General features: G+C 43.4%; 1 long non-coding RNA gene and 2 other non-coding genes across 4 annotated transcripts; all 3 read right to left on the reverse strand.

Moving 5' to 3' along the window:
• Window positions 1-540: 540 nt before the first annotated feature.
• On the reverse strand, window positions 541-4563 carry LOC123068627 (uncharacterized). Of its 2 annotated transcripts, none has more exons than XR_006431901.1 (4): window positions 4001-4563; window positions 2246-2382; window positions 1001-1171; window positions 541-864 (listed from the first exon to the last, which is right to left on the reverse strand). It is a non-coding gene; the product is annotated as an uncharacterized lncRNA (long non-coding RNA). The 2 variants fall into 2 exon arrangements; XR_006431902.1 differs by having other exon boundaries at window positions 2246-2325; window positions 4001-4556.
• On the reverse strand, window positions 1825-1935 carry LOC123073053 (small nucleolar RNA Z118/Z121/Z120). The gene has a single exon (XR_006435568.1). It is a non-coding gene; the product is annotated as a small nucleolar RNA Z118/Z121/Z120 (small nucleolar RNA).
• On the reverse strand, window positions 2030-2133 carry LOC123073051 (small nucleolar RNA Z118/Z121/Z120). Its single transcript, XR_006435566.1, has one exon. It is a non-coding gene; the product is annotated as a small nucleolar RNA Z118/Z121/Z120 (small nucleolar RNA).
• Window positions 4564-11000: the final 6437 nt, after the last annotated feature.

The raw sequence follows: 11000 nt of genomic DNA on the forward strand, positions 1-11000 counted from the left end.
GCAGTACCAATAATTAGACAAGAAGATGACAGAATCGGCAATGGAAGCAGTGCCTTTATGATGCACTATATCATCACGTAAGTACCAGGCTCTCCATAACAATAGCAAGATTCTCTCTTTGGAGGTGTTATCACATTGGCTAACACTACAGGAATCTACTTTGCCATCAGCCATAGCGGACGGCGAAGGCTGGGATGGCGGACGACAAAGACCTTTGCCATCTGCCGCGGACGGCAAATAGCTCCGGCAAAGACAGGGTCGGCAAAGGCCTTCTTTGCCGTCTGTTTTTTGTAGCGGACGGCAAAGAGGCCTTTGCCGTCAGTGGCAGATGGCAAAGGGCATGGCTCTTTGCCATCTGCTGGCAGACGACAAAGGGCATGGCTCTTTGCCATCTGCTGGCAGACGGCAAAGGCTGCAGGCTCTTTATCATCTGTTGGCAGATGGCAAAGAGACCAAATAGGCATTAATTATGTTTCTTCTTATATCAATTCATTTTCACAGAAAATCAAACACAGATATATATATATATCCATGAACACATATCCAACACATGTTACCAATAGCCATGAACACATATCCAACACATGTTACCAATAGTCATGAACACATATATATCCAACACATATCCATGAACACATATCCAACACATATTACAAGGAGCCAAAGGAGAGAACCAATACCAAAGGAGAGAACCAGCACCACACTTGCACATGGTATTTTTCTGCAATTAGGGCACTGCACCCACAAGCACTTGGGGCTAGTACCATTATAAACTGCTAAAAAAATCACTGATGCATCTTCACACACGCTACTTGTGAGCCTAGCCTAATTAAATGGCCATCTCTTTTACTTCCATGATAGTGGCTGAAATGTCAGATATACAAGAAAGGAAATCATTTACTTGTGAATATTCTAAATGAAGAGCAGAACCTAGAATATTTTGCCTTTGCCAACATAAATAAATTGAGAACGAAGATGATAGTTTCAAGTGACAACTCACCATTTCCCTTTGGTAGCACGCCAAGGAAGCACTCTCTTGACTGTGACCCCCCGATCACATTCAGTTCCGCTCCCTGCAGGCACAAGAATTTTCTTTCTATTCCATTTCGCACCATATCTCAGCCATCATTCACCATGCATCTGGACAACTTCGGACCCAGCAAGGTTTTTTCTACAAAGATCAAAGTGCTAATATAAGTTGTTAGGAGAAAAAGTGAATTTTATGGCACATGTACTCTGTTCCCACCACATGTAAATTTTAGGAGGAAAAGCCAGCTACAGCCATGAACCACAAATACTAACCAATCTCCACAAATATGAAAATATTGCAATGAATACATGTTGCACGCCACTGCAGCCTGCATCACTTCATTAAAAACATCACCACTTTCATAGTAGCAAGATACAAGCACTTACTCTTATTCTAAATATAGGAAACAAGCATCCAACCAGCAGAATGGTGAAATGTCAGTTCATCGAAAACTGTTTGTTTGTTCAACAAGTAGAATATATCAAGGGAAAGGGTAAGAATCTAGATTTATTTTCTTTTATCTTGCATGGCTGCTACAAGTGTGAATCAAGCTATACATTGCAACTGAAATATGGATTTACATAATGTATAATTGTAAGTGCATAACATCCAAATGGACAGAACGGTAGCATAGATGGATATCTAAACTAAAATAAGCATGTTCAAGTCTTATCAAATAGAACAACCATAGGAGCATGATCATGTCCAAATAACCAATATTAAAGCATAGAGCAATGACTAGTAGAATTTAAACAGGAAACATGGTTTTCCAAAACATAAATTCAGATTTGTGCAGGTTGCCCAGACTATATGACCAGTTTAGGAATTACTATAATCAAGGAAGGAGGCCTTTTTCAAGAGCCAGCGTACTCGGATATCGTCCTTATGATTCATCACAACAAACAATTAACTAAACGCAAAATTGTTAGCGATGCATATATTTTGCATATCAATGCAAGGGAACAAAAACAAAACTCTGTGATGGGGATCATGGAAGGTTCTTTGCTCATAATTTATGATCTGTTTAGGATTTATAATCAAAGAAGGGACCTTTTTTAAGAGCCGCCTTGCTATACTGTCCTAGTGATTCATGACAGCAAACTATTCAGTTAACAAAAGATATCAGCTAAGCATGAACTTTGGAAACTTCTGTGCAGCATACACTATAATCACTCCTTAGGTGGTAGAAAGGGGAAGGAATGAGAGGAGGGATACCTCGGCCAGGACCTCGTCTACGACCTGCAGCTCATTGGGAAGGGGTCAAAGCTGCTGCTGCAAGCTCCCACTCCGCTTATCTGCCATCCAATGCAGATCCAACACATGAGATTGTCCACGAGCAAAACAGCTCACACCTATAGACTTAGCAAAAGCATGGCCAAGTATGCATGGTCAAATAGCCAAATGTTCTACTGTAAGATGATGATATAAACCAACCATCCAGCAAAACATTTTCTTTCATGTCACAGTAATCTAAATAGTGAAAACTCAAGACTATGACAAGTTTGTAAGCAGAAAAGGCTTGCAATTAATGTATAACAATAGAAACCATAGAAAATAAACTGCAGGTTGCTCTAAACTAAAATTGCTGACAAATAATGGTCGGGATACCTTATGGTTTAATAAATAGAAAAAACAATGATAACATATTGGATGGCCAAGAGCAACAAAAAAAAGAACATAAGATGCAGTTAAATTTCAGTGCATATACACTGTAAAGTTAATAGGTAGGGATCCAAGTTGCATGCTAAAGCTAGGTAACTACCAGAAATTACACCACTTAGTGTTGTAGCGTGGTCTTTCTTGTTTCCTCCTACATCTAGGTGACTACCAACATCCAGATCTAAGTCGACATAGCATCACAGATATAATTGCCCTTTGACAACAGCTACTCAATCGTAACAAGTGAGGAGGGAGAGGAAGATGCCAAGAACTACTCTTTCTGCCCATGTTAATAACTGGCGTCTCTGTTTTACTTTCCTTAACATTAGAATTGATGATATTCATTTGCTTCTATTCAGGTCATACAAAAGCCAGTGTATCTATGTAAAATCATCATCTGATATTTAAGCATCTGATCCTAAAAATACGCATAATTCAAAGAACGAAACTGTTGTTCATAGTTGCTTCTGAATGTACACATATTCAGAGAAAGAAACAATGAACTGTTACATCTAAGCTGAGGAAAGACACATTAATTTAACCAGAGGCGGAGGACGGAAAAAAAATTAAGGTGTGGCAAACTGTCAACTAGACAAAATTGATGCCCCCTCAATAAAAAATTGATGCAAAAACATAATAGCCAATTCGATAGGCCGCGGGTCGAGACAGTGTTAGGGATGGATGGACGGGCGGGGGTGGCGGCGTTGTTGGGCACAAATCGCCGGCGGCGGAGGCGGGCCATCATCAGCATAGCAGACTCAAATTGGCAGGTCAGCGGGGAATACAATTGCGCTGCCGGCGGCGGGGTCGGGGATGGGCCGACGGGCGACGCCGGCGCGTTTCAGGGCAAAAATCGCCCGCGGGCGGGCTGGCGGAAGTCAATCATGTACTCTTATATATGTCATAAGAAAAAAATACATGTTGCACGCATCAACAAAAATTTATCCGTTCTGTTTTTGGATCGCCTAGTCACGAGTTCCATCAGGAGTGAGCCGCGGAGAGAATCGATCCTATCGTTGTGCAGCGGAAGCGAGCTGGTTCGCGTACATCTATGTAGTGAGATGGGCATGTGCTGGACAACACATCAATCAAGCTGCCTGCTTGTGTGCTTCCAATCTAACTTACGTGCTTCATCTAGCTTTGTTTGGGTGAATCAATCTAGCCTGGTCTAAAACTAACAAGCAGTATTTCCATCAAGAAAAGTATATGCTTATATATATATATAAATTGGTGGAAATCAAGGTGTGGTGGCTGCCACACCTTGCCCACTGGGCTCCTCCGCCAGTGAATTTAACCAAATGAAGAGAATACCTGGAGGGCAGTTGGTGACCAGAATGCTATGCCGGCCACATGCGTGACTCCTAATCAGAGTGGTGTCGCCGGCCTGTAGGGGAGCTCAGGGCAGCGGCTTGAGGCTGGAGAGGGATGCGTCGGATGGGGATTTGGGGAAAGGAGAGACGCCGCGCCCGCAGCAGCAGCTGCTCCCCGGCTCGTTGTCGTGCCCACAGCAGCAGTAGCTCGGCGCAGGAGCAGCATCCCGACGTAGCTCCTCCCCAGCACGTCACTGTGCCCGCAGCAACAGAAGCTCGACGCAGCTGGGGCCTCCTCGCGGTGCACCACCACCAGTGCCTGGGCGTGGCTCTCCTGGGCGAGGAGAGAAATCGGTCGGTGGAGATGGTGAGCGGGGAGAGGTGACCTCGGGGAGGAGAGCTGGGCGGTGGGGAACGGCGGGGATCGCCGGAATCTGGTGGCGGCGTGGGGTAGAGAAAGGGGATCGAGGAGGATGAGAGAGATGGGATCCAACATGGGTGTGTGTGCGTGGGTTGGGCGTGGGTGTGTGTGCAGCGTGGGTGGGGCCTAGGGCTGTGTGGGTCGAGGGTCCGTGGGATCGATCCGCGGCATGCGCTTCTTCTTTGCCGTCCGCGGAAAAAGAACAGACGGCAGCCCCACCTCTTTGTCGTCTCCCAGCAGGCGGCAAAGATTCTTTGCCATCTGCTGGCAGACGGCAAAGAGGTGAGGCTGGTGGGTTGTTACAGCGCGGGCGTCCACTAGACCTATCCACCTCTTTGCCGCCCGCCAGTAGATGGCAAAGATTCTTTGCCGTCTGCTGACCGACGGTAAAGAATTGGCTGATGGCAATCAGGTTCTTTACCGTGTGTTAGTTCTTTGCCGTCTGTTTTTTGTAAGCAGACGGTAAAGACCTTCTTTGCCGTCCGCTAGCATACAGCAAAGAGCTGGCTAATGGCAAATTTTCTGTTTCCAGTAGTGTAAGTAACATCGGCAGCCAATCGGGTCCTGAACGATCGAAGCATTCTTCTTTTGGCAAAGGCCAGACTTCCCTCATAGCTTCTCTGATAGCTCTAGCTTTAGTACATCGAACAGTAGCATGGTAAGCATCCTCAGGCTCCCTACCACAAATATTGCAAATACTATTGGTTCCAAAGTCCGCTTCAGTTTGTTTTCTTTTGTTGGTAAGGAATCAGTAGCAGTTCTCCAAGCAAAAATTATGATCTTGTGCGGGATGTGTGCTTTCCATATGAGGTTCCAAAGAGACACTCTTCCCTTGCCGTGGCTGTGTGATGATTCTTCCCAGCCTGTAGCATTTTTCAGGTTCAGCCCCAAATTGTACGCACTTCTCACCGTAAAAATACCATCCTTTTCATGATTCCACGCTAGCACATCATCAACAGGACTTGATGGTATCTTAATTTTGCAAATCTCTAGAGCATCAAACTCATGGAACAAACTATAAATCAAAGGCCTATTCCACTCATTTGTGTTTGGAATAATCAATTGGTTGACCCAACGAATTCTGCTTCTGTTCTTAAGGGACATGATGGACATCCCTTCTTGGCGAGGGATCCAATTATGTCTACGAATTTGGATGCTTTTTCCATTTCCCACTCTCCATGTCATGCCCTTCTTTAATAACTCAAGCCCATGTTCAATCCCTCGCCAAACAGGAGATGCATCTGAGGGGAAGACCGTATCCATGATATTGCCTTTTGGATAATATTTTGACTTCAAAACTCTTGCACACATACTGTCCGGCCTTTGAACAAGTCTCCATGCTTGCTTCGCCAACAAAGCTTGGTTGAAAATTCCCATGTCACGGAACCCCATTCCGCCTTGCGATTTAGTACGAGTCATTCTATCCCATGACATCCAATGCACTTTCCGCTTATTTTGCTCATCGCCCCACCAAACATCTCTAATGAGTTTTTCATACTGATCACAGAAACCAGCCCCCATCTTGAAAATGCTCATAGTGTGAGTGGGAATAGCCCGAGCCACTGATTTTACGTGGTTGTCTTTCGCACCATGAGACATGAACCTCTCATCCCAGTTTGTAAGCCTTTTAGTGAAACGAGCTGAAATGGGTTGAAAATGTTTACCTTTCATGCCGCCTTCTGGGGTTGGCAGGCCCAAATATTTCTCCTCAAATGAAGACCCTATATTCTTATCATGATTGGTTCAAATACTATGTATTTGGTAGACCTTTGTACTTTAGATTTACTCCCTCCGGTCCTTTTTAGTCAGCGTTTTAGATTTATCACTCAAACTTTGTAAACTTTAACCCGCTTTATATTAGATAAATTGTCAACATCTACGATGCCAAATTAATATAATATGAGAATTTATTCTATAGTGCATGTAATGAAGTTGATTTGGTATTAAAAACGTGGATATTTTTCTCTACAAACTCGATTAAACTTTATAATGTTTGACTTCAATCAAAGCTGTGCATAGTAAAAAGGACCAGATGGAGTATATGGTTACTTTTTATACTAGCATCTATTTTTTTATTTCCATGCTTTGATATATTTGCTAAATTTACAGCATTCTATCATCATAACGGACGGGTGCGGCAACGCGCACCATCAATGATCTAGAGAATGACATCATAACTACGCCATTTTCTATCAGTTGCGCCATAGTAATTTGTGTACCCACCGTTTGCTATGTTCTTGAGAGAGAGATGCCTCTAGTGAAAGCTATGCCCCCCGGGTCCATATAAATCATATTACTAAAACTCTAAAAACCCTAGTTACAATTTATTTACTTTTGTTTTACTTTGCAATTTATATATCTCCTTGCTACTTCTTGAGCTTGCGTTGGTTTTCCCTTGAAGAGGAAAGGGTGATGCAGCAAAGTAGAGATAAGTATTTCCCTTAGTTAAGAACCAAGGTATCAATCCAGTAGGAGGAACTCACAAGTCTCCAATGATATCACGTGCACAAATAAATAAATACTTGCACCCATCGCGATAAAGGAGTTGTCAATCCCTTCAGGTTACTTGCAAGGATGAGATTTGATAGTGATAGATGTAAAATAAATAAAGGCAAATAAAACTCAGCGAGGTATTTCTAGGTTTTTGGTTTTATAGATCTGAAAATAATATGGTATAAATAGACCCAGGGGCCATATTTGCACTAGAGGCTTCTCTCTTGAAAGAAATCATACGGTGGATAAACAAATTACTATTGAGCAATTGAGAGAAAAGTGAATAATTATGATGATATCTAAGGAAAACCCACAATTTATAGAAAGCATACAAGAGTTCATAGAACTCAAATAATATTCATAAATAATCTGATCATAAACCCACAATTCAGCGGATCTCAACAAACACACCGCAAAAGAAGATTACATCGAATAGATCTCCAAGAACATCGAGGAGAACATTGTATTGAAGATCAAAGAGAGAGAAGAAGCCATCTGGCTACTAGCTATGGACCCATAGGTCTATGGTAAACTACTCACACATCATCAGAAGGGCAGCAAGGTTGATGTAGAAGACCTCCATTGTAAAATCCCCCTCCGATGGAGTACAGGCGAAGGACTCCAGATGGGATCTCACGAGGACAGAAACTTGCGGCAACGGAAAAGTATTTTTGGTGCACCCTTGGTCTATGGGGAATATGTGGGTATTTATAGAGCAAAGATTAGGGTTGGAGGAGCATCAGGGGGCCCACAAGCTTGGGGCGCGCTCTCCGAGCTTGTTGCCAACTGGTGGCCCCTTTGACTCCCTCTCGAAGGTTCCTAGTGTCTTTTGGTCCAAGAAAAATCCTCCAAAAGTTTCGTTCCATTTGGTTTGTATTGATTTTCTGAAACGGCAAGAACAAGGAAAAATAGCAACTAACACTTGGCACTAGGTTAATAGGTTAGCCCCCAAAAATAATATAAAATAGCATAATAATGCAGATAAAACATCCAATATTGATAATATAATAGCATGGAACAATAAAAAATTATGGATACGTTGAAGATGTATCAAGCACCCCAAGCTTAATTCCAGCTCATCCTCGATTAGATAAATGATAAAAACAGATTTTTGATGTGGAATGGTACCTAAGATGTTTAGCATGTAATCTTTGTTTATGTGACATGAATATTCAGCTCCGTAAGATTCAAAGCAAATGTTTAATATTGATACAAAAACAATAATACTTCAAGCATACTAAAAAGTAATAATGTTTTCTCAAAATATCATGGCTAAGAAAAGTTATCCCTACAAAATCATATAGACTTGTCATGCTCCATCTTCTTAACACAAAGTATTTATCATGCACAACCCCGATGGCAAGCCAAGCAATTGGTTCATACTATTTAACGCGCTTCATCTTTTTCAACTTTCACGCAATATATGAGCGTGAGCCATGGATATAGCACTATGGGTGGAATAGAATATGATGTTCGAGGTTGTGTGGAGAAGACAAAAAAGGAGAAAGTCTCACATTGACGAGGCTAATCAACGGTCTATGGAGATGCCCATAAATTGATGTCAATGCAAGGAGTAGGAATTGCCATGGAATGGGTGCACTAGAGCTATAAATGTATGAAAGCTCAAAAGAAAACTAAGTGGACGTGCATCCAACTTGCTTTCTCATGAAGACCTAGGGCATTCGAGGAAGCTCATTGATACGTGTCCAACATATCTATAATTTTTGTATTGTTCCATGCTATTATACTATTTGTTTTGGATCTTTTATATGCATTAATATGCTATTTTATAATATTTTTGGGACCAACCTATTAACCTAGAGCCCAGTGCCAGTTTCTATTTTTCCTTGGTTTTGAGATTTACAGAAAAGGAATATCAAACAGAGTCCAAACGGAATAAAACTTTCGCGATGATTTTTCTTAGACCAGAATACACCTACGAGACTTGGAGATGAAGTCAGAAGACCCACGAGGCAATGACAAGCCATAGGAGCGCCCTAGGGAGTGCCTCGTGGCTTGTGGCCCCCTTGGGAGTCCACCGACCTCCTTCCTTGGCCTATCACTACTGCAGGATGGTGCTAACGCGACACTACGATCAGAGACCCTTCGACGAAATTGTGTGCGATGCAATAATCGCAAACAGTGGTGTAAAAAAAACTGTAAAAAAGATGGAAAACGTTTGCAATGACGGATCCATCAGACACGGTTTAGAACTTAGTTGTGTGTGGGATGAGGGGCATATGGTTCAGTTCAATGAACTATTTGCGATGAGGCGGAACAAAAGAAACTGGCAGCCAGATGAAGATGTGTGCGATATACAACATACGGTTCACTCAGATGAACTGTTTGTGATTAGGCAACACAAAAGAAACGGTTGGCCACATCAAGGTGTGTGCGATATACGCCATATAGTTCACTCGGATGAACTATTTGCTTTGAGCGAAGAGAACAGATACAGTTCAACTTAACAAGATATGTGTGATACGCGACAAACATGCCTCTAATCGGAAATGTGTGGGAAGACCGATAACAACACAAATGATTCATATTAACAAGTCATCTGGGTTGTGAGCAAATGATTGCTGGTATACAATTGTTAGTGATTGATGAAATCATCACCGAGTGGTGCCATTGTTTAGTCTGTGTGCGATGTGATTTGCTCTATCTACAGAGAAGCAACATATATACTTAAAAGGACAACATTGCAAAACCAAATTAAGCATACAATTACACAAGTGACTACACACATAACATTTCCAAACACCAAAGTAAGCAATTACATGCATACTAAACTAGGAGAAACGAGGATCTAATCATCTACTTATTGTTGTGACGACGCTTGCCATTGATCTCCTTCCAGCTGGATCCCTGGCCGTTTTGGGGAAGGAGGCATTTCCTCATGTCAACGATGCGTCTGTACATGTCGTAGCTCGTGTACACTTGCTTGGGCACGTACACGACATGAGCTTTGTCGAGTTTCTCCATCCAGGCTGAGTGCCAATCACGCTTCTCCTTCTTGCAGGAATCCTTCACGTCTCTGTAGTAGGGGTCGATGATGGCCTCGGCGAGGTGAACCAGTGAGTCCTTCTCATGCTCCTTGCTACCCCAGATCTTGCATTTGCCTTGGATGTCAACAAGATTCTGGCAGACAATGCCTGAATTCTCGAGCGCCTTTACATCGTTGGTGATGTCCACGATAGCGAACATGTAGTGGGGGTTGTTGACAAACCTGGCGAAACACTCGCAAGGCCTTGTGGCGAGGCAGTAGTGGCAGAGGAGGATGTGGTGGCGCACACACATCTGGGCGACAGCGATCATGGGATGAGACCCGACACGAGCGTGGGTGTATGCGAGGTCGAACCTGACCACCTTGTACTTCTCCTCGGCAAGCAACAACTCCATGATGTGGATGGAGCGCTCCACCCAGACCGACTCGTTGGTGTACACCACCGAGAGGTACGTGAACCTTCTATGGGTGTCCACCACGGCATGCATCATGAACTGCTGCTCGTCGTCGGCAGCCGCTCGGAGCGCCATTGGAGCTGCGCAGGATACCCTCTAAGAATTTGTCGTGGTTGGTATGCTTCTGGCAATGGTGGTGCGCGATCGAAAGGTTGAAGAGACACAAGGGTTAAACGGACGCTATAATAAATGGGGGTCGGCCGGCCTGTAGTCGTCACGCCTTGTCACGGCGTTCATAGTGGAGGATTCCAGTGCATGCTTGACAACACCACACCGCACGCATTTCGTTTGACCATGCGTGGGCTCGAAGAGGCACCAAATGTATCATCAGTGAGCCTGTTCCCACGCTACCACGCAATTTACCATGCAAGCTTCCCGCCCGGCTAGTTTGGCCACCCGTCGGCTAGAAGAGGGACAAATCATGAGCGTTTATTGGTAAAAATCTTTGTAAAAACGAAGTGTGTGGAATGACTTCGGTCATAAGTTTACCAGTGGGTGATGAGGTCAAAGTTACACAGAAGGGTGATGATGGACACTCGATGCGATAATTAATTTTGCATTCTACAGGGCACACAGTTGAAGAAACCAACTGTGTGCAAATGTCGAAGATCGCAGTAGAGATAAC

The sequence above is a fragment of the Triticum aestivum genome, chromosome 3B (genome assembly GCF_018294505.1).
Source record: "Triticum aestivum cultivar Chinese Spring chromosome 3B, IWGSC CS RefSeq v2.1, whole genome shotgun sequence".
Lineage (NCBI taxonomy): Eukaryota > Viridiplantae > Streptophyta > Magnoliopsida > Poales > Poaceae > Triticum > Triticum aestivum.